This window comes from Harpia harpyja, chromosome Z (genome assembly GCF_026419915.1).
Source record: "Harpia harpyja isolate bHarHar1 chromosome Z, bHarHar1 primary haplotype, whole genome shotgun sequence".
Lineage (NCBI taxonomy): Eukaryota > Metazoa > Chordata > Aves > Accipitriformes > Accipitridae > Harpia > Harpia harpyja.
In genome coordinates, this window is record NC_068969.1 from 61,965,979 (window position 1) to 61,993,633 (window position 27,655).

Below are 27,655 nucleotides of genomic sequence, written 5' to 3' on the forward strand. Positions count from 1 at the left end.
ATTTAACCCTTGGAGAATAGCTACTTCCTTTCTAAACACTGGTGCAAACTTAGCTGGATTGACAGCCCCAGGACCTGACCCATTCAATTTAGCTACACAACAGGAACAATGCTGTCAGACTAAGATGCCTCTAGCTCTGATCCCCAAGACATCCGTGAAAGGACAGTTTTGCCCTTCTGCCCTTGAGGGAGTTCGGTCAGTCTCAGTCTTATGGGGAGCAAGATTTCTTTGCCAGCTCACCTTCCAGCCTTTGTTTCCTAAAATCCTAGCTACTCTGTATATAGCAGTCTTCATTTTAATTTCATGCAAAAAATTCCATTACATTCTTCGCCTGTCCACTGCAGACTACCAGAAGACAACATTCACCTGATGGTTTTGGAGGAGACAGCTTATTTCCAAAGCAGCAGGATATTTTCTGCAGCTTAGGTGCTAGACCAAGTATCTGGCTATATGTACAATACAATACACAGGACTTTGCCACTGAGTTTACCATAGATACTAGAATTAGAAGATGATGTTGTTTGGAAGGGCCCTCTGGAGGACATTGAGTCTAACCCCTGTTCAAAGCATGACTTCCAGGTTCAATCAGCTTGCTCCAAGCCTTGTTCAGTGAAGTTTTGGGTATCTCCAAGAATGGGGATTGTACACCTTCTTTCAGCCTCTATTCCAGTACTGCCCCACTCTCAGAGGGAGATTTCTACATTTTTACAGGGCTTAGATGCCTTCCTTTTTCTTGCCCTTTAGTCTGTCCACCTAGATAAACTATCTCTTCCTGTTTGTACAAGGCTTTGTCATTCAAAGGAGACCATCCTTAATAATAATAATAAAGTCCTAACAACATTTTGAGGTGCTGTTGGGAATCTCCAAGGTTTGCATGGCTACAATAATTTCAACACTAATCCATGTAGGTCCAGTTTCCGACCAGGAGAGTAGGAGAGGCTACATACAAATGAATGGGGGGAAAAAAAATAAAATTAATTGGCCAAGCATTGTAAGCATTGTGAATAGCTTGCCCGCCCAATAGCTCACCTGCTTGGTATTACTATGCTGTTGCTTTTCTTGCCTGAATTTTCCCCTGAAAACTCATATAGTATAGCCCCAAACTGTTCTGCCTAGAGAGGAAGCACAGCAGATGTTAACGAAATCAATCACAGTTCAAAATGCGGCTTGAGATCTAATCACAATCCATCTTAAAGTTTGATTAAGTGCTCTAACAACTTGAGGAAGAAAAGAAAAAAAGCCAAAAATAGAGTGCTGCTCTCGACAGGTACAGGACTGATGACTAGGTGAGCTAAAAGGAAGATATAATAGTGTATTGTATTTCACATAAACTTTAAGTCCCCCCAAAGTGCTTTGCAGCTCATCCTCTCCCAAACCATGGGACTGTCTGAGGCTGTTGCTTCTTTCTGTTGCTTCTTTCTGTTGCTGTTTTTTTATCTAGGACCTGGTAGAATGTAAACCCTGTGTTGTAGTTCAGATCCACTCATTGACTGCTAAAGGCATCCTATGATGAGCTAAGCATCAGCCTGAATTCCCCTGGTGCTCAGCCTCCTCTCTTTGGGAGATATTACAATCTTTTTAAATCACTTCCACCTGGCACAAATACAGGCCCAGGTCCCTCAACTGCCTGTTGCAATTTCACAATGAGTCTTCCTGTTGATCTCAAGGCCCATGCCCACATGTTTACTGACACACGGAACTGCTCATAGGATTGATACAGCTGCATAAACATCCGGTTTGATGCACTGCCCAGGATATCAACACTTTCAAGAAATAGTTTACGGAAGTGACCATCAGACTGCATAAACTGTAGGACTTAAACAAACCATCAGAAGACTAAAAGGGGGAACAAATACAGTATGACTCATTCAAGCATTTGAGGCAAAGAAATATGGTAAGAAGAAACAACCAATTCTTTGCTTAAGAGCCACAGATCACTGAGACATTGGTCTGTGCTGTAAATTTTCCATTGTTCACTGTTCACACAGCATAAAATCAGATTACAGCATCATTTAAGATAACATTATGACAGTTACATTTAGTTTGTGAGCAAGATTTTACCAAATATATTAAAATATATTAATAATAAGCCATACCTTCATATATATATACCAAAGATGGAGTGTTTAGTAGACACATGGAAAATGTTAGAACTATGCTGAGGACAATGCATAGTTCAAAATGATCCCATCACTGTGCAGTATTTCACAACTGCTTTATACTACCTTTCCATGAATGAGATGCTACAAATTATATAGCTCTGGTGGTCAGTCTTGAACCAGTGACAGTCAGGGTTGTCACTCAGTCCCTGCCAGAGGGTGTCATTTGTCCTACTGTCTTTGAAGTGGAGGGATGAATGGATGCTTTTTCCAGATCTCAGGCCAGATAGTTTAGCCAAAAACCAGCTCACTGTGACATTTTCAGTCCTCAGACTCCTGTTCCAGACTCCCAGAACTGCTTTCTCTGGATCTTTTCACTGCCATCTCTTTTCCCTTCTGGTGTCCTCTCCATTTGCCATCACCTCTTCTTATCCTCTCCAGCTCATCCAGTTGTCCACTTCTTCTTTAAGCCACTATCTCCTCCCCCAGCTACCTTCTCTGTGATGCTGGACCAAAGCTTGTTGGTCCCAGGAAAGTCACCAAGAGGAAAATATAGGACAGGAGTACCTTTTAGGAACAGTGAGGAGCAGGCGTCAGTTTTAATTTGCTCTGTGTAATGAATTTTTCTTTCCCCTCCTACAACTCAATAGATTCTCTCACCCCAACACACACTTCAGGAGAAGTGGCCACCAAGGACTGGGATCACAAGTGTTGGATAACGTTGTGTGCGTGCATAATGAGAGAGAAAGAGCGTATTATACCATGCAAGGGCTCATCTTCCCCCTCTAGCTGCTCCAGGAAGCATCAGAGAATCTAAGTGATAGCAGCTAAATTACCTCAAAACTGAAAGCAAGGTCTCTTCACCTATCCTAAGACAGATCAGTGCTCCTACACAGATCCGAGACTCACAGTTCTTGTCTCCAGCCGGGAAAGTAACAATTCAGTGAAGAGCCTTGTCTGTGCATGGCTGCCAGCCTCTTCTTCTCTAGTCAGCTGTAGTGTCTTATGCTTTCTTGGTGGCCAGTTTTCTCTGAACAGCATCTAGCTCTGAAAGCCTATTCTGTAGGTAAAATGCCCTGGCACTGGCCCTCACACAATCCAGATCCTTGTATCTTCCAGGAAAAGCTACCTTTACCTACTGTTTTTAGTGAGGCATCAAAACCTTGCAGGCTGCTCCAACCAGAGGGAGCTAGGGGTGACAAACCTACCTTCTCTCTCTTCTGGAAACCCTCTGCAGAGTTCTTGCACCTTCCACATGCACATAAAACAATACTATTTCAAGGACTCCCCCTACTACAAATTGACTCACTGTTGGAATTGCTGTTGATGTCCGTCTGTGTTGGCGCCAGGCTGTACTGAATTGACCCTTCAGAGGTGGCTCTTCCTGATAGTAAATGGGAGAAGGGAGGAAGGGAAGGGGAAAAGAAAGGAAAGGGAATATTTAGATAAACTCACTGAACAGATCTGCAGTCACCCTCCACTATTTTTTAACACAACTTCTTCACTATTCCTCCCACCTCCAACACACACACACTTGCACACAAACACATCTCCCAGCAGAAATCTGGGGAAGCTGGTTGCCTCAAGTCCTGCCAAGGAGTCTTGTTTGCTTTATCTGAGTGTCAGCCCACTGGAAATGCCTTGTACTGGGGTCATTAAGGAGGGTGGACAACACGAAAGCTGCAGAACTGGTGATGCCATTGCAACAGGTATGTGCAGGACTTCAGTGGCAGATAAGATCTTTGCAAATCAGGCTGTCAAGCCTGAGTTAATCTTTCAGCATTTCTTTAAGGACAGACACATATGATAGGACCTGAATGTTAAACATGAGCATGTCAGCCCTGCTGTCCTGTTCACTGGCAGACATTGCATGCAGCACAAAAATAGCTTGGCAGCATTTCTCATTGTGAATAACTTTTAGCTCAGAAAGTACAATCCAAATCCACTTTGGCATTAAGGGTATGTTTGACTCAGGTCAGGAAAAGCCATGTTATTAACCTGACATGTGTCTCCTTAGCAAACTGCACTTGTGAATTTGCTATGGAGTGAATAGTCCTTGCTGCAGAAGGTGCAGAGGTACAGGCATCAGACTGCTCTGATGTTCTTCGTTCCAGACATGCTGCTCTGTAAATGAGGCATCAGAGGTGGACTGACAGCCTCACAGCCTGAAAGCACTTGAGTTCACGTATTTTAACATTCAAGGTCATGCTCACTACATTTCCAATCTAGTTCTCCTCTTTTTGGTCTTACTGCCTTCTCATTTGCACAAGGTCTGGGTATCAGAGTTAGCTCGTGTGACCTCCCTTTACCTGCAGTGTTGATGGAGGACCCTCAGGTATGTGCTATACCATAAGCAACCCAAGGAATCTGAAAGGTTCATGGAGCTTTTACTAAAAATAATTTCTGTGTTGCTGCTACAGAGCAAACAATGAATCCATGAGCACCATAGGTACATGGCCATGTAAACAGCAGGAGATTTTACCAGTAAGGAGGAAAGGAAAGGAGCTTGGCATCTGTCCTTTAGTCCAAAGTCTCAGCCTGACTACTAAGGCAACAGTGAGTCTAAATACCATTCCATAGGTAAGCATTGTCTTTACTGAGCTCTTATTTCTCTTTAAATGATCTCCCTTCCTGACTTGTTCTCATAGAATTTGACTGGGCCATACATACTACTCAATAATGAAGGTGGATGATAAAATAGCATTCACATTAGTTACAGGATTTTTCAGAAAGGACATGCAGAATTAGTTCTTCATTTGAGAAAGCACTGGAATTAACACGAGCATTACACCACGTAGAAATGCTCATTATACTAGCTGAAGAGCAGTTAATGCTAAGTTATTGCTGACAGATGCTTTCACCCATTCATATGAATACAGAATACCATTGAAATAATTTGTGTCTTGTAAGTGCAAAGGCTGAGGAGGAATTTCACTTTTATAGTCTCTACCTTGCAGCAGAATTAGCTGAAGCAAGATATAGGGCCATCCCTCCAAACCCTGACAGAGTACAAAGTTTTAGGATACTACTCTTGAGTTAGTTTGAAGACTCCAGTCTCTTAGGGGCTTTTGTATGTTTATTTGTACTTACATCTGTTTGCAACAACGTTTCACTAAAAATCAGCAATAGCCCAAACACTTTCAGACTCTTCAAAATTGCCTAAGAGAATCAGCAAAAAAGGTAATTTGGTCATGAGCTCTTGTACTCTTGCTGTTTCACATGTAACAACAGCACACAGATTCTCTTGCTGAGAGGGAAGTGAGGTGAGTGACGCATTGGCCTATTGTTTTGTTAAAGATCACATTATATTCAGAACTAGTCTTTATTCAGTGCTATTTTCCTTGCTTTTCCAAAACAGCCGTTGCAAATCTACTAAAAAGCATCATGCTACCTACCTAGGCTTTCACTTTCTTCCTGTTTATCAAAGAAACCAATTCTGCAGCATTCTTGTATTTTATAAAAATTTTCTCAGAACTTGCCCTCCTCTATTCCAAATCCCTTTTATCTTCAGCCTCTATGCATGCTGTTCCTCACTTTTGTTTGCACAATAGCTTTATTTTCTCTAATTGCATATTGTTTTAGTACTCATCCATCACAGCTTTTTTTCCCCTCTCCTTTGCCTGCCTTGCCTTTGTTTCCTTACTAAGGTGTTTTAACTGTCCAGCATTTTTCAATAAGTCAGTACTGCTTTTATTATGTCTTTATGTCTTGAAACATTTCTTTACATGTCAAAACTGAAACTTCCCAAATGCAATGCTTGTAGAAGCCTCTGCGCCCATGTGCTGAGTTAACACATTTTGCCAGTCTACCCTTCTGTGAGTCTCTTGAAGGATTGCATCTTCAAAACAAGAAATAAGAAAACAAAAGTGGGGGGGTTGGGTATAAACACATACTGTATCTTTTCAGTGCTGCTGGAAAATGCCTATTTCTGGTCAAATGTCAACACTGCTCTTTTGAGTTTGTGAATCTTTTTTTCTTTCTTTGGGGGAAACTGCAAACTATTTCAGAAGAACTGAAGCAATATTACATACTAAAGCATTTTTAAGTGCCTACAAAAATACTTTCAATTAAAATTGCATTTATAGTTTTGGCAATTTTCACTATTTTCTTTCCTTTCTTTTAACACTTGTCTTATTTACAGCTTCAGCTCATTGGAATAAATGAAAATCAGGGAACCATGGCTCAAATGAAAAGTTCAGACAAAAAAGAACAGTAGCCTTTGTGGTTTCAAGCCTGAGAACTTGATCCCTTCCTGCTCAAAACCCAAAATACTAAAGCCCTGAAACTTAGATTTCTTTATGATAGGTAATGATTTTAAAGGCAGAGTTAAGAAGAGAAGGTTAAAAGGGACCTTACTGTTGCCTTCAGCAGCCTCATGGGTGGGGAGAGCAAAGATGGAGACAGACTCTTCCCAGAGATGCACAGAGAAAGGGTGAGACGCAGCAGGCACAAGACACAACACAGGGCACTCTCATGAGATCTCAGGAACAATTTTTTTCCCCAGAGAGGAAGGTCCCCATTACAGTGAGGTCTCAGGGACATCACGGGTTCTCCATTCTTGGAGCTATTCAAAACGTAGCTGATCATGATGTGGAGCGATCTGATATAGCTGGACTAGTGTGGAGGAGGGGGAAGAAGAAGCAACCTCCAGAGGTCCTTCCAACCTGCATTATTTTGTGATTTGTGACACAGGCATTTAGTAATTCTAAATTTAAGTATTTACACCCCACACATTTGACAGAATAATCACTGACAGGTTCTGTGGTGCCTTCAGGAGATACTTAACTCTGCCTCCAAAAAAAAAAAAAAGAAAAAAAAAAGAAAAAAAAAGTGAAATTTGGTCATCCATTACATTCTCTGCCTGGTTTGACATTGTGTCCCTTATAATTCAACCAGAGATAGCTGGAGTGAACAGTATGTGGAAGACACAAGACAGAATCATAGGGGAATCAAAACAGAAAAAACGATGCTGTGTTGGCAGATATAAATGCCAAGAAAAAGGACATATACAGATATTGTAGCCCTAAAATCTCTTTCAGGGAATAGCTTTCTGCTCAAGAAACAAAGAAGCAGGAGTCTACCTACATACTTCTTCAATTTTTAAATGATGGAAGCACAGTTTACACAGCGTAAGATGAGTATAAATCTGGCCTCTGAAAGTTAGCAAATTGCTGGGTACCCTGGAAATGTACATCCAGCACGTGCAAGCTTCTTTAGCCCTCTTTGACAATGATCCACAGTTCAGCGCTTCACCCTCAGGCTCCCAAATTTGCACCATGGCCAAGAGGGAGCAGCCAGGGAAATAACCTGTTGCAAGCAGCAAGGAGTTCCCTCCAGAGCAGAAGCAAAGCCCCCACAGGAAGAAACACCACCAGCTGATTTCTTCTTAAAATTGATTTCTTTTTTTTTCTGCACATCAGATGAAAGCCAATGATTCACAACAATTGTCCCAGCATTCCCAATGGAGTGATGCACCTGTGACTGGGGAGAGACAGTGATGCCCAACACTCAAGGCCCATAGTGGAGGGAAGTTTCACTGGGGGCTGGGGGACAATAGCCCCTCACAGCACTACAGCTTGACCAGCAAGGAGCCTACAGCATTAACATTTCAAGCCATCTCCAGCCACAAGGGCTGGTGCTGCAAACCCAGGTCTTTCTTTGAAATAGTGGTAGGCAACAGGGATGACAGCCCTCCTAATGTTCATTGGTTGTGGGTTTTTTTTAATATCTGATATTTCTCTGAAGGCCAGAATATGCTTTCAAATTCTAAAGCACAGCTCTGACATTTCAGAAAAACAGTATCACTATCTCAATAACACATAAACAGACCATAGTTTACCCAAGATTTGTAAAAATCAGGCAGCTTTGTTTCCTAGCAATTCTGCACTACTTCCTTCATTCTCACCCAAGTTGCTGTCATTCATTTTAGAAAACCAGATCTGTCCCTTTATAGGCATCCACACTGATTTCTTGCAGACTTCACAGTTTTAAAAGAGGTCTGGGGAATACAGATTCAACATATAAATTACCTGGCCAGAGTCAGACGGAGAGATCTAGGGACAGCCTAAAATAGCAAACACCTCTGTAGTCAAAGAGAATGGCTGCACTGAGACTGAAAAGAAAGACCCTGATTTACCTGACGTAAAAACAAGAACTTTAATCTGTACTTTTGACATTTTAGCTTGCTGTCCTAATTACAGACTGTTGGATATCTTGGTGTGGAGTGTATTCTGTCGCTTACAAGAGCTGCAGAAGGATTTCCTTCTGCAGCTTGCTTTTTACTTAGGATACAGCAAACCAAGATTTCAGCCCATGGTCTGCCCAATGCTGAGCAGCAGGAATCCTAATCACTGACTTCCCTTCAGCTGTGGGACAAACCTCTCAAATCTTGAAAGAGCTGTTCCTCCTCAAGGAAGAAAAAGTCTCAGTATTTCCCAGAAAACAGGATTCTTATTTTCCAGCTCGCTTCAGGTTTTAACCTCAACTGAAAAACAGCCATTTTCCTCTTGCAACACAAGCACTGATTTAATGCCCTCTTTTCCATTGTCTGAGCTGCCACTTTCACTCAGAGGACAAACCACATCTTCTCTTGGCAGATGTTATCCATTTCCACAACCTTGTCCCACTTTCTTTGAAATTATCATTCATCATCCAGTAGCACCTAGAAGCCCCAGATATGGAGGCCCCACTGTGAGTTTTATCATGATACCAGAGAGGGAGTTCACAAAAGACTGCCTTCTTTTTCTCATTTAATGCAGTCCCTGACAAAATGGAATTTCAGCTTTTTAACCTGAAACTGTTAGTAACAAGCCATATATATAAATAATAAAATCCCAGTGTATGCAGATGTTGACAGTGGGGAAGAGAAAATTGCATAAGGACTTAATGTTTGTCTGCGGGATGAGTTTTAAAAGGTTAGTACATTGTTTCAGGGAATATTTTAGTACTGCTACAGGTTGCCTGTTTTCACAAATAGATCAAGAGAGACAGTATATAAATAAAGCAATCTATAGCTGCTTCATCCAGACACAACCAGCTCCAAGAGTTAAGGGCCTGAGATGGTTTTGTTCTGCAGTAAATGATATTGCAGCACACAACATGCCAGCTCTGTACTACTGTGGATTGCACCCCTCTTCCCAACAAGCCTTTGTCCCTCCCTGTTGATCGTGGTGGCACACACTACCTGTCCATCCCATTAACACTGCAAGAGAAGCACCAGTCTTGATGACAGCTTGATGTTGAGGAATTTTGCAAATCTCAGCTGAGGAGCTAACCATAGCTGTAGAAAGGAAAAACAGATTCTGCTCTGCTCTACCTTATAACACCACAGCATATGAAAGATTTCTGAAAGGCTCTTTAACCGGTCTAAGTGCCCCTCTTGGTGTAGTGTTTTCAAAAACTCTGAAGTCATTTAGGTGTTTCTGGAGTCATTATCAGTAAATCAGGCTTTTTAAAAAATAGTAGAAATACACTGCTTTTAACAGCACCACTTTTGATACAGAAAATACCAAAAACGGAAATTTGTTTTGAAGTAAATTTTAAGGAGGTCTCAAAGTATTATCAGAAAGAATTTCTAAAATTTGCACTGTCTGTTAAAAGGGCTTATTCCAAGTACTACAAGTTTTCCTGCTGGTCCAGCTAAGCTGTGTGGACTTCCTACAACACCTCCTGTCAGCATATATCCAGTTCATATCTCAGTGGCTTTATGCAGGATGAACTGTTAAGTGCTAGGACCATCATCTGGAGAAGGGATTATAAAGAGAGGTCAGAGTGGATGATAATGCTTGCAACCTGCTTTAGTGAAAGGAACAATCCAGATGATTGTGAAAGGACTTAGCAGAGGGACCTTGCAGCAGGGCACTGAGAACTCCTATCCAGCCCTGTGGAGCTCTATGCTTCCCTTTCAGTCTCTCCTTATCAACAAAAGCCTTCATAGCCTAATGGTAGTTCTAATTATAGAGCAGGAATTTCTTCTGATAAGGAAGCAGTTTACCCACTGTAGCACCCTCTCTGCAGATGCTTCTTTAATATCTGAAAAACCTCTACTTGAAAGGCAGTAAAGCAGAGTGGCTCAGCACACACTTAAGGCTATCAACCAAAGACCACACAGACAGGCACAATTCTCGTATTTCCTAAAACTGGAGTGCTCCATTTTGCAACCCTAATAATCTTTTAACATAGTTTGTGTATGTAATAAATAATTCCCTGACTCTACATCAATACTTCTACATCATCACAGAGCTCTCCCGTACAACTTCAGGAGCAGCAGGGAGAACAGCTATAACCAAAACTGCTGTGAGTAGTACTGACAGTATCCAGCATTATCAATACAGGAACTGACTGACAATAAAAAAATCAAGAATGATTGACTCTAGTGTCTAACGGCTTCAAGGCACCTGCAGGCAGAAACCAATACATTAAGTCAGAGAAGTGTCGTGGCTTTCTCTGTGAAAACTCTCCAAAGCGGAGCTGGATTTTGCATGCTTTTGTTCTTTAAAGCGGCACTGGATGGAGCATTGTTGTGCCCATCTTGAAAATCAGAAATAAAAAAGAAATGTCAAAGTATTGGCAATGGGGTCAGCTTCTTGGTTCACATTAAGAAATCACTGAGACAGATGGTTCCTGGCATTTGTCAGCCATCGGTGAAAAAGAATTACTTGGTGATACCAGCAAGCCTAGTTTTTACATACATTTAATTTTGAGTGAATATGTGCAATCTAGTAAACCTGTATGCTGTGAAAGACTTCTGGATAGACCTAAGGGAAAGAATTCTCTGCAAGAGTTTTCTTCCTGGTATGAACTCAAAAGAGGCAGAAACTCTTTCCTGTGTCATTTCTGTGAGCCATCTTTATGGAGATGTGTGCACTCTAGCAAATGCTACCACTTCAGGCTAAAGAAAGCAAGCAGCTGAGGAATTATATGATACAGGTCTATGAAAACATAAGCATCACAGAGAAAATGATCAGGGATCATTTTTTCACCATCTCTTCTCATCCAAGAATTAAGGAGCAACAAATATAGCAGTTTCAATACAGAAGGGTGATGCTTATTCATGCAACCTGTAGTTCAGCTTTGGAAGTCCTACCTGCAAAGCACTGTAAATACTAAAAAAAAAAATAAATTAAAAATGCAGACTCTAGAACCAACTGAACAAATTCAAAGAATAAAGTCCTTGATGGGCTTCTAAGCACAAATACCCCACCTCTGGCCCAGGAGTCCCACAGCCACTACTTTACAAAAATTTGGGCAACGCTTAGTGAAGCAACACTATGTCTTTGCCCTGTTCTTAAAATTTCTTTTTTCTCCAAACAGGAGTGCCTGTTTGGTGACAGGACATTTGGCTTAGTGGACACTTGTCTGATCTGTTATGACTATTTTTATGTGACATGCACTCCATAATGCTCCTTGATGTGATGGCATTTAGGGTCAGGGCAACTACACTTAGTCATTTCAGAGAAGAAAGTGTATGAAATGGAAATGAATAGACAGTCACCTATTTTGGCATGAGTATTCATCTGGGGAGCCTGAGGCTTCAGGGTATCCACTGTTGATAATCATGTGTTACCTTTGTTCTTACTTGGGGAAAGGACACAAACTCCAGAACAGATAGTGTGTAATCACCAGGGCCTGTGAGAGAGGAAGACAGCATCTCCCAACTGCCTGGAGAGATAGGAGCCAAGAAGCAGGAGGCAGCTTGCAGGAAGCTAAAAATAAACCCAGCTTATTGACATAGCCTTGTTTGCTTCACGGTTGTGTGATGGTAAGAGAAGACTGATCCATTGTGTCATGAAAAAAAGGTCAGCAGGCCAGAGTTGCTCTGTGGCTCTATTTAATGACAAGAGGGCCAACCTGGGGAAAAGTAATCAAATAGTGGCAAAGAACACTTACACAGTCACTACTGCATATGAGAAAATGCATTTCTTTGACTGCATTTGCCGTAACATTTATCATAATTCTAGGATAGATGGACACAGTTTTTCAAAGTAACCAGTGACTGCACTGACTTTGGTGGTGGGAGATAGACAGCCTGTGTTATTTGGAGCTTGGTTTGCACAAAGTGCTAAGACCACATATTCTGAAGAGTCACCCAGGCTCTTTTAAAATCTAGCTGTAAGCATGCTTGGAAACATAGAAACCTTAACTCACAGCCTACTTGAAAGAGTGGCTTAGGCATCTTTTAAGTCTTGCTTTCCTACAGATTCCTACATTGCAGCCACCATCTGTGCTTTCAAAACAGCCACTGTCTGTGTCCTCAGAAAAGCCACCATCTGTGTCCTCATAATCCCCCTGCTCCTTATCTCCATGCCTGCTCTTCCATTGCACTGAAGTGATGGCAGTTACTTCTTGTATTCATCTCCCTTCTACTTTGGCTGTACAGCCAACCAACCCATGTACATGCCCACTACAAAGCAGCCTTCTTCCAGTGAATATACTAGGTCAAAGCATAAGACTAGTTTCTCAGCAACAGAAAAAAGTCTTTGTGAAGGTGAGTAGTGATTGAGTTATATCCAGATGGTCCAAGCAAGACAACACTGTGGGTCAGCCTGTCCCAAGACACAGTGTTATCATTACAGAAAGTGACCTATGCCCTTCTTCCCTGTTTAGCATGCAAACACCTTTCCTACAGCGGAGGTTTCTTAAATATTTAATGAAAAGCATTCCTTTCAAACCACTCTTTAAGCTTTAACTACAAAATTGAGATGCAGTATACTCTCCAGATCTTCCTACGCACATCCCTATGGCCAATAAATTCCATTTTCTTCTATTAAGGAAGTTTATAAGATTGCACCTGTTATAGTAATGTATCAGATGAAAATAAAGAATTTGAAGTTATAAGACAACTTGGAGATGGAGACTTGAACTGGACGGTTTCTAGCATAACATTTTTACATTACTATTTTTCCATCTGTCCATATCAGAAAATCAAGCTACACATAGCTGCCAACTCCACAGGACCACGTACATTCTTCCTCACATACTTTCGTAGCCCTTTCTCACTTTTATGTGCCTCACATATTTTGTCTGCTGTGTTTAATTGCACATATAATCAGCAAAGTCTTTATTGTTCCATACAAATAACACCACCACACACCCCACCCCACCCCCCAATTCCAGCCTCTAAATTATTTAAAGATCAGATAAAACAGAACAACATATTCTAACTTAATCGCTTCTTGCATGGTCTATTAAGGTTTCACTAGAAAACTGAGAAAAACCCCCAAACCCTGTCTTTTACACACAGGATATCAAAAACCCCACCAACTTACATATTTTTAAAAACCTTCTTTTGGGGGGATTTTTCTCATTCTAATTGCAAAGCAGTGCTAAAGAGTTCACACTTCGTGGCTGAAAACCCTCTCAGAGCAGCTGTGCAGCTTGGAGAGGTAAGCTGAACTTTTTAAAGTATCAAAACGTAGAATTCAATACTGCAAAGTACTTTTCTATATCTGCAGAACAGACAGCCCAAAATACAACCCAAAGTGGGGCAAAACTGCCTAAGAACACAAGATAACTGCAGAGTTGTGCCTTTTTCTCCATTGCTATCGTGAGTTACATGCTGCTGAGCAGTTTGGTGAAACTTTTTTTGCCTGGCTGTAATTTGGACCAGGCTCAGAGCAGCTATACAGGGAACAAGGCGACAGCAGCAGCCTCTCAGCCTCACCCATTTTGGCGGCGGCATTTCCAGCCCAGTTTTATACAGCTGCTTACTTACTAAGAGTGGAGCTGAGCAGCTACCATAATGAGAAAAAAAGGAAAACTACAACAACTGGAAATGGACAAACCACTTTTTATATCAGTGGACAATCACAGCTGAGCTCCACTTACACTGGAACAACAGACAACTAAAAACTAAGTGAGCTGCTTTCAAACTGGGACATAATCAAAGTCAATACACTAAATACATCAGACATCCTGGCTTGTGCAGCTCCATAAACTCTTCCCACCACAGAAGTGGAGAAACGTGTGTAGCTTGGATGTTTTCCTCAGAAGTTTCTACAGCATGGGAATGTTTTAAAATGCCTTTAGACTAGCCAAAGTTGCTAGATATGCAAGGATAAAGCATGGATTAGAGCTGACAGTCAGACTTAATATTTTTAATCAGAATTAGTACTGTAAACATAGCCCAGAAATCCATGAAAGGATTACAGCATTTGAAATAACCCAAGATATTCCCTATGATGTAGCAAGTGTCACTCATTCTCTTTTCACCTATACCAAAGTTGAGCTAATTTGAGCATGCCAAGATTATGCATATTTCGCTCTGATACTTAATAGCTCCTATCAGAGGAAGCATTCACAGTTCACACATGTTAATTAATTGAGTTCTAGAACCCTCTGAGAGATAAGAAGGCATCAGTATACCAGTTGTCTCAAAGACCAAAAGGTTTAAGCCAACTGATGTATGGAATGAGAAGAACATAGCCCAGGAGCTCACCTTCACGGTCCCTTACATTGACACTCAATTTGCTACCTCTTCAAGATTTGCTAACACATGGTTGGAAAAAGCCTGTTTCCTGGGACAACTCCAAGCTTTTCCTAAAGCCTCCCTTTACCAGAGCCAAGCTCCTCTCCCAGGCAACAGTATAAGTTTTTTAGCTGAACATCCCCACACAGGAGCAGGTCGGGGGTTCAGTCTCACCAAGCATCCGCGGAAGCAGAACAGAAGCCAAGTGGGCAGATGCAGAAGGGCTTCTTAGCAGTGACACTAATTAGCTATGATTGGTGGGGGTGGGGTGTGTAGCAAATTCATTGTCACTTGGAGTCAAAGTGAAGCCTGGATGTCTTCCCAGCAGGCTTGTTCCGTGTGCACCATAGGTTGCTGGCCTGAATAAGGACAGAGCAATAATTCCTGTAGCGCTGGAGTTGATGAATGAAACAAGGAGGGTGCGCCACTGCGGGGATTAAATGGGATAATCACAAGTCTCCCTTTCTGGCTGTAGGATGGGTGCATTTAAGACACTTGGTTCCAAAGGGCAGGCAGGCAAGTGAATTAAATTGTAAGCATGCTTATTATATCTGGTCACTGTTTGCTAGGCACAAAGAAGCACTTTCTTTTAAAGGTTGAAATATCTAGCTGATTGGATTGAGTGCCTCAGAGCTTCAGTGGTGCAGTCATGGACTGGTCTGAAATAACTCCTCCTGATCCCAATGCTCAAATCCTCCCATGAATGGAAAGCAGGGCACTGCTGTAGCTTCTCTCCTTGCTCCTGTTTTGTCTTAGGCTAACACAGGGTTCACTTCACTGTCTAAGCTATGAAGTCCTCCAGGACAGAGGCAGATCCAGACTGAACAGACTCCTTTGACTCTGCAATACCCCCTTTCCCTGTAACTCTACATATCTCTTTTCTGGATGAAGGAAGCAAAGGAAGCAAAGGAAGGCCTCTTCCTACACATGTCCTATCCCCAACAGTAAGCTAATACACATCCTGTGTCTGACAGCACCTGGCTGCTGCAGGGCATGAAAGCTTTGCCCTTTTTGTCGTCAGAATCTGGTTTCATTGCAAGCAGCAGGTAATCAGTGTCATGTAGGTAAATGGACTGTCTGAATAGCCTTTGATTCATAGAGTTAGTAGAGGTGACCATTTCAGTAATTTCTCTAACTCTGATATTAGTATTTAGTAACCTCTAGATCATCTCTTAACTTTTCTTCTTGCCTCAATAAAAAGCAACCGAATATAAAGCCATCTCCAAGCTTTAAGTAGCCTTCAAAATACAGTTAATATTCTGATTTCTTGGTAACCCAGTCAGCTAATGAAGACCACACAGAAAACCCTAAATTGATATTTGTGTCACTAGCCTCAGTTGCAGCATCTTTGCCCTATATATAAAAAGACTAGAAGGTTTTAGGAACAGGACGTGTGACACGGGTAACTACATTCATTTCCAACCTCTGCACAGGCAAACATTCATCAACAGTTAACCTTTTGGGGAACATCTGAGGCTGAAGTTGTGCTCCCAGTTGTGTCCATGGTTCTGAGGGTATGAACCAGGACACATAAAACAGGCTGAAAGAGAAAAGAAAGAAGCCAACTGCTCTGCTTCTCTCTTGCATAGGCAAGGAGAGAGTTGGAAAGGAGAGAGGAAATATCCCAACAAGATTTAGGTGTGTTCCTAGGGTTTAATAGGATGATTTATAAAGGGATACAGTCATCTTTGGTGGGGAAGATGAAACAGAGCTGGTGACCAGCTAAATGGACATAGAGTGAGATATCTGACTGCAGTAATGAGAGTTACACCACACAGGGGTTTCCTAGCTAGATAAGCCACCACTGCTCAGATTCAGCCATAAACACTCCTTGTAATACTGCTCACACAACTTATTGGTGGATTTTTGATCTGCTGATCCTAGCTCTCTGCAGGCATCTTGGGTAAGGCAACCTCCAGGCAGTACTTGAAGCTGAACTGCTCCTCCAGCCAGGTCCATAAGCTATGTAGTGTTACACAAATCCTTATTTCAAGTCCTCCAAATGCATCAACCGACATGTGCAAAAGATACCTGTACAGCAACAAAGATTTCTCTGTAGGGGAGGAAGGAGGCTTTTGGGTCACAGCCAGATAACTGACACACAGGACACCCTGCAAGAGGCGTACACAGGAGTATTTTGTTTACTGAAAATAGCTGTCCTAAACTAGAAAGATTGGTTGGTTTCACCGGTTCTGTAACAGTGCAGTAGCCCTCTCTTTCTTTGCACGAAGTGTTTGAATAGATAAAGCTGTACTGGCTTTGCATCTTAAACCTCCAAGTTTCTATAGAAATTATAACCATAGAAAGCAAGTTAGGAAGCTCCCAAAATCATCCTGCCAGGGACAATGATGTTCTTTAGAAGATGTCATCTATTATTTTTTTTCCTTTGCCAATGTGCCCAGAAAGTAGTTTTCCTTTTTCTGAGCAACCTTGTTTCTAGCATGTCTTTGCACATAATACTAGACACTCAATTTGACCAGCTAGATATTTCAACCTTAAAACAAAGTAGTTCTTTGAGTTCAGTGAACAGTGACTAGATAAAATAAGCAAGCTTACAGTTTAGACCTTAATTCAACAAAATACTCAAGCATGTAATTACTTAAGTCAACAGTCATCAGAATAATTATATGTACCAGTTAACATTCAAAGACTTTCTGATCTCAGTCAAAGCTGAGGCACATTGCACACTGAAGGGCCAAAACTTACAGCCTTCCAGCTGTAATGGGAGTTGCATTTGCAGAACAAAGGCAGAATTCGCCTCTCTGACCATCAGTACATGTGCAATGGTTTTACTGCAAAGCTGTTTTGTACTGTAGTCATTGCAATCAATGAAGGACGGTATATGGCCAGTTAGACACCAGGGTAAACAACCTCCATTCATCTGCGAAGCACTAATGCAACTAATAATCCTTTCAAAATGTGTGCCTGGGTAACAATAGTTTAGCTGCAATAAAAATCTATCACCTGCATTTCTCAAGAAGCTGCTCAAGTGCCAGATAGATACCTCTGAGCTGTAATGATAAATAATGGGTTTCATTTCCTTGCTTTACAAATGCTGGGCTCAAACTGTAGGTTACAGGGTGCAGAAGAAGCCATGCTAATTCACATCAGCTCTCCAGATAGTTTAGACTATACGAGAAAGCACTTCCAGCTGGATTACAGCTCTAAACCCTTTGTAGTGCCCATATTATGGGAACTGCTGCAATCTGCATAAGGCCAAGCAGCTATCAGACACCCAATCCAAGAAAAAAATCCAGCCTGTCGGTGTATGCAGCCCATTCAGGATCTGCAAGTCCCAAGTTTACAGTTTCTCCAGTGAAAAAAATATTTTATTGAAGTGCAGAAATCACAGACTTCCTTCTGTACGGATTTCAGCTCTATGATTACATTATGTCATGTGCCAAATGTGCACTCTCTGAAGTTAGTGTTCATAATGTCTCCTACTTGAATTCTACAAAATTTGTAAGGGCTGAGGTATACTGTAGTACTTCCATACCTAGGAACCCTGTTTCCTCTACTCAGCTGCCCATTTTCATGAAACTTGGAGAAACTCAAAAGCTTGCCAATCACAACCCTGCTGCCAAATTTAGCTGAACTTCATCAGCAGGCTTAAATGTTATTTGGGAGACAAAGGGAAAGCAGGAAGACTTACTGACTGAGGTACCTACTTATGCATAACCTTATAATCTTTATTTCCTTAGGAAACCAGAGTACAAAATCATGGTTGTAATATTCATGATTACCAATGAGGGATCTTCAAAATTTACATAACCTTTTCCTAATTTAGTGTAATCTCTCTGAGTCTGCAGATAATCTCAGCTGAGGATGTACCTTTTCCTGAACTCTCTTACCTCCTGAATAACACTGGATGTTAAATGGTGGAGTACTCAATAGAAAACTAAGAAGACCTAGATGGTAAACATTATGCTCAGTCTGGCAACTTTTTTTTTTTTTTTTTTTTTTAATGCATTTCATTTTCTCTCCCTCTGCTAGTGTTTTTTGCACTGCAACCTCTCCTATAGGGTAAAGGCCAGTAACTGTAGCTCAGGTAGTGTGTCATTAACTCATTTCACTGTGATAACAATATTGCATCCTTCTTGCACTGCAAGCTGCCGGGTACAGGGGCTGTGAGCATGCAGGCATTTTCAAACACTCCAATGTCAACCAAAGAGTACTGAAGCTGTAAACCTGTGGGGAAAACCAGCAAGATCAGCATCAAAAAAAGCTTCATCTGTGAAGCTCTCTAGAGGAGACCTGGTAGCTTCTTCCAGCCAGGGTACCCAGGTGGGCACTGAGCAGGCTCCTTGGGCTTTGCCATAGGAGAAATAAGGGCAGGGCAAAGTTAGAGGCAGAAACCCTTGGAGAACTGTAAAACTAATACTGGTGCACTCTGTTGGCTGATCCAAGCTCAGATGAAGTAAAAAAGTGACTTTGTGTTGATTGCAACGAGCTGCGGGTCAGACCCATTTGGACATCCTCATGAGAGCTGAACTTTAGCCCTCTTCTGCTCATCTGGAAATCCCCAACTGCTCTAGCATGGGCATGAGTGATAACAGAGCAATACTGAAATCCAGGAGAGTTACCTTGGGCTTCGAAGGCAGCAGGGAGAGACAGACTTTGAGTGCATTTAAACCCACCCTCCTCTTAATCTTTTTTCTTGGCTCTGATTTCTATTAATTAGTCTTTGGGGGTCTGAAATTACATGCAACTGATCTGCAGGAGACAGGTAAGCAATGAAAAGTTTGTGGAACTAACTTCTGATTAAGGCTCCTGAATAATCCAGTTGTTGAGACAAGGTGGAAAAAGGGTGAGGGATAAATAAGGAAGTGGAAAGAATTAGAAAGATGTAATTTCAAAGTTTTTCACTGTAGAGCTTAAAATGATAAAACCCAGAGACCTCAAGCATGAGGTAATTTTCCCCAACATCCTGCTTTCTAAAAATATCTGATAGCTCTCTTCTTTCTCCACCTAATTAAAAGGACTGATGTCAGAGCCTTCAGTTATGGCAACAACCACCCTGCCTCCATTTCGCTCCTCTTTCCTACCTGTGACAGCAGATGCCGTGTGTCTGTGAAAAGCAGAGTCACAGGGCTGCACCAATACCTTCCCCTTGGGTGTGTCAGGGAGGGGCGGGAGGAAGAAACTCCACAATAGTGCATTCAGGCAGAGGAAAAAAAGCAGAAGGGAAACCCTGACCAAAAGCAAAACTTGTTCTTTCCATACATTCACATCTTCTGTTTGGCTATGCTACAAAGCACCCAGTTTGTGGGAAATCCTCAAAGACTACAAAGTCTAAATGAACAGTGTAGATAATATCAATAAAAGGTTGATCCTGTTTAGGGACTGTGGAATAGGTTGGAGATCTTCAGGGTCTCCATTTCTCAATATGCATCTGTTACTCTGGTGTGGATATTTACATTTCATGGCCACGTAGCAGCCACTTTGCTTTATGAATTACAATGCACTCACCAGAATCTCTCCCAGGATGTGTTTTGAAGAGCATAAGCCTGTCCTCACCAAAATACAATGCTGAAGAACTAGCTCATAAGCAGGGTGTAACTGCTAGACACCTCATATGGTTCTCTGTGAGGTGTTAGTAGGACATCGTGGTGAAAACTTAGACTGAACCTTAAACATAAATAATGAAACACTTAAATCTGGAACATATTGTCTCCAAATTTCACTCGTAACTTTTGGAATCTGCATTTAAATAGATTCCAGGGATGGCTAATTTAGATACCAAATGTCTCTTCACTCATCGAGTGAACACAAATTTTCTGTGTGTATGCTCCTTTCCAAAAGGAGAAGAAACTCTGATGGATCTATACCTGGAAAATATAAAGAGGAGCCTCAGGAGTCTATTTCTCCTCTTGAAGATATTGGAGAGGGGCTATGATAGGAAAGATTGGCAGAAATAATAAATATTTTATCAGAAAGGTACCAACAGGATTCCCTCCCCATTTTGCAAATCATCACTCATGTATGGCTTTTTATCCTCTGGTAATTACAAATCAAAAGACAAAGCCCATGCCATTACCAATATTTTGCATGGTCTTTGGCTAGCAAGGGATATGCCTGGTTTTTAAATAAATAAAATTTTAAAAAGGAAACAGTTATTGTACTGGTCCAAGCACTAAGGCCAGTTTCCAAAGACCAATTCTTCCATGTAGCATGTGAATCATCGTTTCCAGGCACCCACAATTATCGTCATTATGATCAGACCAGTTGCCGTAGTGACACCCTGGATTGTGGAGCAGGACACACACAGCTTGCAGAGCTGAAGGATAATAATGAATCCTAGAAAAATCAAATTAAAGATAGAGACTTGGAAAAATACACCTTTTAGCCCTTGTTTTACCACTGAACTCCTTTGTTTTCTTCAGTTCATCCTCCCTCTTTACCAATGTGGTCACATTCCCACAAACTTTGTTTGACTCAGGTATTTAGCTATAAGCTTGTCAAAGCTTAAACCTTGTCAAACACCATCTGTATAGCTGCAAAGCCAAGGGGGACCCACCCGATCTTACATGCAGCCTATGGGTATAGCTAGTAATCAGTTGGTCGAAATCTAGAAGACGGCTGCGACCTTAAGATTTCATATCCTATCATCTTGCCCCCTTGCACCGCATGTGAAGTCTTTCTACACACCACATTCCAATGTATTTGAACTTCTCCACAGAAATAACATTTAACTCATAGAAAGTGGGATTGAACACACTCATGAAAAGTTCTGTCTGTCTTTCTAAAAATGCTGTTTCTGGGCTCCCTTACAAAGCCTGGAGGAGGAATGCCTCATCCAAAATGCAGGCTCTGCTCTCATTTGCAGGTGATCAGCCTCTGGGATTGGCCTATGACTTCCAGGTGTCCCCCCCATCAGTTCCTGGAAGAGTTCACGAGGGCAGAGGTGAGCTCTCCCTTTCACTTTTGAAGGAATCAATACCAGCATTGTTACCACAACAAGGCGACTCTCCTATAGCAAGAGAAAGAAATATGGCAACAAGCAAACTTCAACTATAAATGGTGTTAGTTAATGGTATACTTTTTAACAGTGTCCGCACTGACTACTGTAAGCACTTGATAATCTCCAGAGCCAGAGCAAAACAGGCCTCAGAAAGCTTTTCGATTCATTAGAACTGAGGCATAAATTATAAGTCCATACACAACAAAATAATTGTAAGCGCTTCTCCTCTCATTCTCCTCTCAACACTCTATTACCAAATGCCTAATTAACGTTGACTTGTGACCTGCTTACTCCATTTGAGTTAGGGTCTGGCTGCAAGGACAAAACCACCTTGGAAAAGCACCTTAGTGAACACGAGGCTTCCAACATCCTTTTACAATACTGAGGCCACCAGATGAAGTGGAAAGAAGAAATTCTAAAGGAGTCTCTGAGAGCTGAATTTCCATCTGTTTGGAGAGAGGCATAAAACGAATGAAAGCAAATTTAACAAATGACACAACGAGAGTGAATTGACCAATGACTCAGTTTCATTACTGAGCAAGAGCCAAGAAATACGGTACATCCCTAGCACCAAAAGATTTTTCTTTGAAATGTCATCTCCTAATGTCCTAGCCATTGACTGAACAAAAGTTTTGTGCTATGCTACTGTGTCACCAAAAATATCCGTGCCAGTGAACTGATTGAATTAATTGGTTGTGCAGAATATTTCTTTCCAATTAAAATGCCGTGAAATCAATGAAAAATTTTATGTCTCTGGAAGGACTATTTTAAAATTTACACACATTGCTAGTATTGATGATTCTTAATTTGTTATTTAACAGATCTAAATAATTTAAGCCTTGATTCTCTCCTGTTGCAGCTCACTCTGAATACATCCTACTGTGGTAGGAGAAGAAATTCTCTGAGGGATGCACAATACCTAGTGCCTAATTCCCCACCAAAGATCTGCATGAACTCTCCCAGCTCTTTGTCAAGAAAAGTCTAGCTTATTTTTGCCACACTTGATAAAATGCTTATCCTAAAATCATAAATTGACAGGTTGAAGTACCAGAAGAACCATGAGAATTAGAGAAATTATTTCCTCTTTTGCTTTTTAAATGAACCTGGTTTGTTCCATATTTTACCAAGACATGAGCTCTAATGGATAAAATCTTGTTGGCTCCAAGCCACTTAGCAATCTTGAGGGCGCAGTCTTTTGCAAAAAAAAAAAATTGCTCTGCAGCAAAGATGAAACAGGGTAAAAATACACGCCTTGTGAAGTTATAACTATGTGAAAGCAAGAAATGACAGAAGGAAGTACTGAGTGACTTTAACTGGAATATCTGCTGGTAACTACTATATAAAAATGTAAAGACCAAAATGGACAATAAAGGTCTTCTTATTTACCTCGCTCAGTGACATGGACTGAAAAACATATCCTGTAGACATTGTGACAGGACTTGTTTAGGCTCAGTGTAGGATGCTTCTCTGATCTAAAAGCTCTTTTTGTCAATCAGAATTTTATTGAAAAGAAACGTGCTTCATCATTCATTTGGGGTCCAAAGTGGCTCCTGTCCCTCTTTAAACATTGTCTCATCTCACTAACTGCAGAATATTGTGCTTGACAAAAATTCAATATAGTCCCACCGAGGGCAAAGGGACAATTACTGACAAAAGAAGGAAGAAATCCAATGTTGTTTTAGTTGCCTGTTCCAATAGGTGCATGTCCTTCTCTCACATATTCCCTCATTGGGGCCAAACAAGCCAAGTGGTATCTCACTCATCTGCTATTAGGCATTTCAGAAGCATTTGAGAAACACTGCTAGTTTTCAGAAGTTTGTCCTCTGTTGTTTAATTTCAGTGTGCATTCAGAGCTCACCAGTCCTAACCCAAGAACCAGATCATGGGGCCATTGTTCTTATGGTGTTAAGCCCTTGGGAACAAGGTGTCTTATACTGCATATATACAACATTATTCAAGTTTCACAGGTGTGTGAGGCTCCCAATCACTAGTGAATAATTGTAAAGGTTAAGTCTGTAAAAACCCACCACTTTTTTGAGTTCATCTTCCACTTCAGCTCTTCTTATTCTCTTTAAAATGCTGGCTGTCTTCAGGGGAAGGCAGAATAGCAGAAACTCATGCTCGGGCTTTCTACTGCACCTTCACTCTGACACCACCATCCAACCTAAGCCCACAAGGAATGTAACAGTTGGATAAGGTTGATCTGAAATGTTAGGGGACCTCAAGGCCTATCTTTCCTGATTACTTGTAGTTTTCTCCATAAAGACTAGAAGAAGAGTCTAGTCATATTTTATGATTTTGTTGCATTATGAAATACCTGTATAGAGACTAATATAGTCTAAGCAAACAGAATACGTGATACAGCTCTAAAAGGTATATTATTTATGCATGTAAGCACATTTCCAGGTGATTTTACACACAGTTATATGCAACTAATCAACCTATAACAATTAACCATTTAAATAACTGATAATAATTTATAAACAGAACTTTAACACATACAGGGATCTGTAGTCCCACCAAGTCTGAAATAAATCTGATTCAGCTAGAAGTATTAATGCTCCTTCCTCTGCAGCTGCCCAGAGTCCCAATGACAAGTCCCAAAGCTGTGTTGTTTTTGTCTCGCTTTCAATAAAATGCACTAGCCTAAAGTCTCCTAGACACTTTGTCCTGAATTTTTAAGATTTTAATTTCAATTAACACATTTATAAAGGAGAAAATCTGGACTCATGAATATCTATAATGGATTTTCTTCTTCCCTCCCCCTCTCTGGATGACAACATTAAGGAATCCTACTGTTCTACAGTGGAAAACTAACAACAAATTAAGGACTTGGACTTAGAGAGGAAATAAACTAGATTCTCTTTAAATCTTCCATGGAAGAGTGCCTGATTCTATTTAAATAAATGGCAAACTATAAATTGTTTCTAAAAAAATCATATTGAGCTAAAGATTAATTTAAAGTTTTCAAGTAAAATTTTTCCTGACATCCATAGGCAGAAGTTTAACAGGCTCAGGAAAGAGATGGTCAGGCATTGGCATAATAATACAACTTCAGCCCTATTAAACAGGGTAATCTAATAAAGGAAGGTCCTCTGTAAACATAGTACAGCATTAAAGGTTTCAAATAGCTGAAGACAAGAACAACCCAGTTTATAAGCTAATATAATTTGGAGGCATTGATTTGGCTCATGTTACTGAAAGCAAAAAGATGTGTTCTAGCAGACTGCTGCATCATGGGAAGGGCCATAGATGTCCCAACAGGCTGACGGTACCAGTGATGGAGAAGGCAGATGTCTCAGAAACAAGAAGAGCTTTTCTACTTGCCATAACATGCCAGAGGCCTGAAGTTCCCCTCAAGAAAAGAGAGTCAATGGACCAGATGATTCAGTCATGCAAAGTGGCAGAGATCCAGCGGAGATTTGCCCTAATTTATGGTGGACACATTCTGTCATGTTAAAGGCAGGGCTAGCTTGGCATAATTTTAATTCCCTACCCATGGAAGTCAGCAGACTTATACCATGCACACTTATTAAAACAAAAAAAAATAACCCTTAACAAAGACATGTGGTTGACTAGGGTGTGGTACATCCATCTTCTGTGATCTAAAGTATCTACTCCACATGGCCATGTGACAGGATTTATGCAGGTAATGGAAAATTTTATCATTCCCAGTGTGTATATTCCATAAGTCAGTGCTGCAGTAGATATTTAACAGATGGAGGCAAGGGCGACAAAGGTGGACACAGACAAGACAGGCACAGAGCAACAGGGACACTTTTCCTGGGATCCCACAGAAAGGCTGTGGCAAGACCCAGACTGCTCACTTTTGTGTGCCCTCGACCCATGTTTTTGAAAAACATGCAATGCACATCAGTAAGTGCCCAGACTAATGAAACTGTATGTGAAAATGAACCCCAGAGTAATATCTTTCCACTTACAGTTAAAGCAGGCTCTCTGCCTAAAAACTCTTGAGCAATGACATGTATGCTATCTCTTGCTGTCCCACTCCCACTCCAAACACTTAATCAGGCTGGAAGCAATCCCAAAACATTAATTTCACTTGTAAAATGTCACTAAGTGAAGTACAAGTAGACTGTCCCTGTCCTCCATCCCTAAAATAAAAGCTTTTCACCTAAGTTTAATCCAACTACCACCTAAAGCCCAAAGATCAGTCATGGTTTCTAGCTCAATAGTTATCTGAGACTATAACAAATTACATGTCCACATTTAGCATTGCAGTGGTGTATACCCACTTTAGGGGCTGGAAACAGTCCAAGAGGCTCAGATAGAATGCTGCTGTGTATGAGATAATTTGTCTGATAAGGATTTTTTCATAATTGGAGACAGCCTGTTTCTGGTGCCCAGGCTAAATCAGATGTATCAACAGCAAGTGCATTTTGCAGATTAATGACTGCCATGCTAAAATATGTCAGATATGGACATTGGGTGCACCACTGAAGTATCACTATTCTCCAATGCATTCCTACAAGTCCCCTGCAGACCCAGAAGAAATATACAGTCCCCATGAATTCAGTAATAATACCGTAATTCACTGCTAACAGTCATGGGAGATACCTCAGGTATCTGCTAATGGACGTGAGCAACAGCGGTATGGATATGATAACCCTCAGTTAGATTATGCAGCATGCCTGTCCCTACACTTCACACTGCAGTGAAGCCACGCAGAATCATAGGATCACAGGATAATTGGAATTGGAAGACACCTCATGAGGTCATTGTGTTCACTGGGTTTTGCCTTCATTTCAGGGGCAAGTCAGCTTAACCACTGAAAACTTTGGCAAAACGCATAAGACTGTGTAGGGGGGGTTGGCAGTTAAAGGCTGAGCAGCACCAGTTGTAGTCTAAATAATGCCCATATCTTAACCGCCTGAGGTAGGAGTGCTGTTACGCTCTCTCACATGGGTTGGATACGTTGGGACAACTTCAATAAACTGTAGCAATGGCAAGCCACACAATTGTCTTGCTGCAGGAGAGTCTTCTCAAATTGCAATTTATTAAAATATGCTCCCAGAAGAGCAACAGGGAGCACCATAATGTGAAAAAAGCATTTGTACTGTGGTATTTCTATTGCAATTTGTAATATGGTACTTATTGTCCGTTCTGCAAAGACATACCCAGAATCTCACCAAATTCAGACAAAATCTCCTAATACAAAATGCCTTGAAGTTGGTGCAAACAGAAGACCAACAATCACAATCCTAATAACAATCTTGAAATTTTCCAGCTTTTGTTTTTGTGTGAAGTAAATACACATAAAATAAAAATTTAAAGGAAGAACATTTCAGACAGCTGTAAAGCTGTTGGGAGAAAAGAGTTTTTACTTCAGTGGGCTGAATCTCCTAGGCTAGTCACTATCGGGAGCTCACCACTCTGTGGGTGTTGCTGTTCTCTTTTAAGAGCATCTCTGTAGACATGCAGTCCTAACATTTAAACATTTATGCACTCTAGGCTGCAAATTTCTGTGCATCAGCAAGAGTGGACGTTAATGCAAGTATACAACTGAGACTCTATCTTCTTATTGCAATAACACATGGAGGGCCCAAGCAGTCGGAGGCCCCATGTGGGAGACTGGACAAGAAGTGTCTCAGGGATTTGGATGGTCTTTGTGTGCTGCCCTGATTGGGTTTTCTCTGGGGAGCTGCAGAACAGAGTAAATCACAGTTAAATGGCAGTGAGGTCCTGACAGTCTGGACAAAAAGGACTACAAACAGCTCTGCTCTGTATTTCCTGCTTTCCAGTGAAAATACTGTTTGACTGTATGCACTTCTGCACTACAGTGGGGCTACAGACATACATATGGTCTCCAACAGCTATAGGTAATACACAAAACATTAAGCCAAAGAGCCACAGGTTAGACTTGTCATGTAAGTGGCCAGAGGAAAAATTTCCAGATCAACCAGCTCCAAGCAGGCACACCTTGGGAAATCACCTATCGAGCATTATTCAGCGTGAGCAAAAGAATGTCAGTCGGCTTTCCATTACACTATATACATAGAGAGAGTCCTGCCAATTTAAGACATTAATTGAAAATAGCTACTCTGCTTTTAATTCACAACCTGTTGCAATCTAAATTAACCTTGGTATACAGATGTAGATTCAGGCACC

The 27,655-nt window shown here is 41.2% G+C and overlaps 1 long non-coding RNA gene across 1 annotated transcript in view; it reads right to left on the reverse strand.

Annotated features, from left to right (window-relative positions):
* The window catches only part of LOC128137260 (uncharacterized), a 197,214-nt gene that overhangs the window by 21,156 nt on the left and 148,403 nt on the right, over positions 1 to 27,655 (reverse strand). The window contains exon 2 of the long non-coding RNA XR_008233642.1: positions 3,409 to 3,483. This is a non-coding gene — a long non-coding RNA (uncharacterized LOC128137260). The remainder of the gene's footprint in view (positions 1 to 3,408; positions 3,484 to 27,655) is intronic.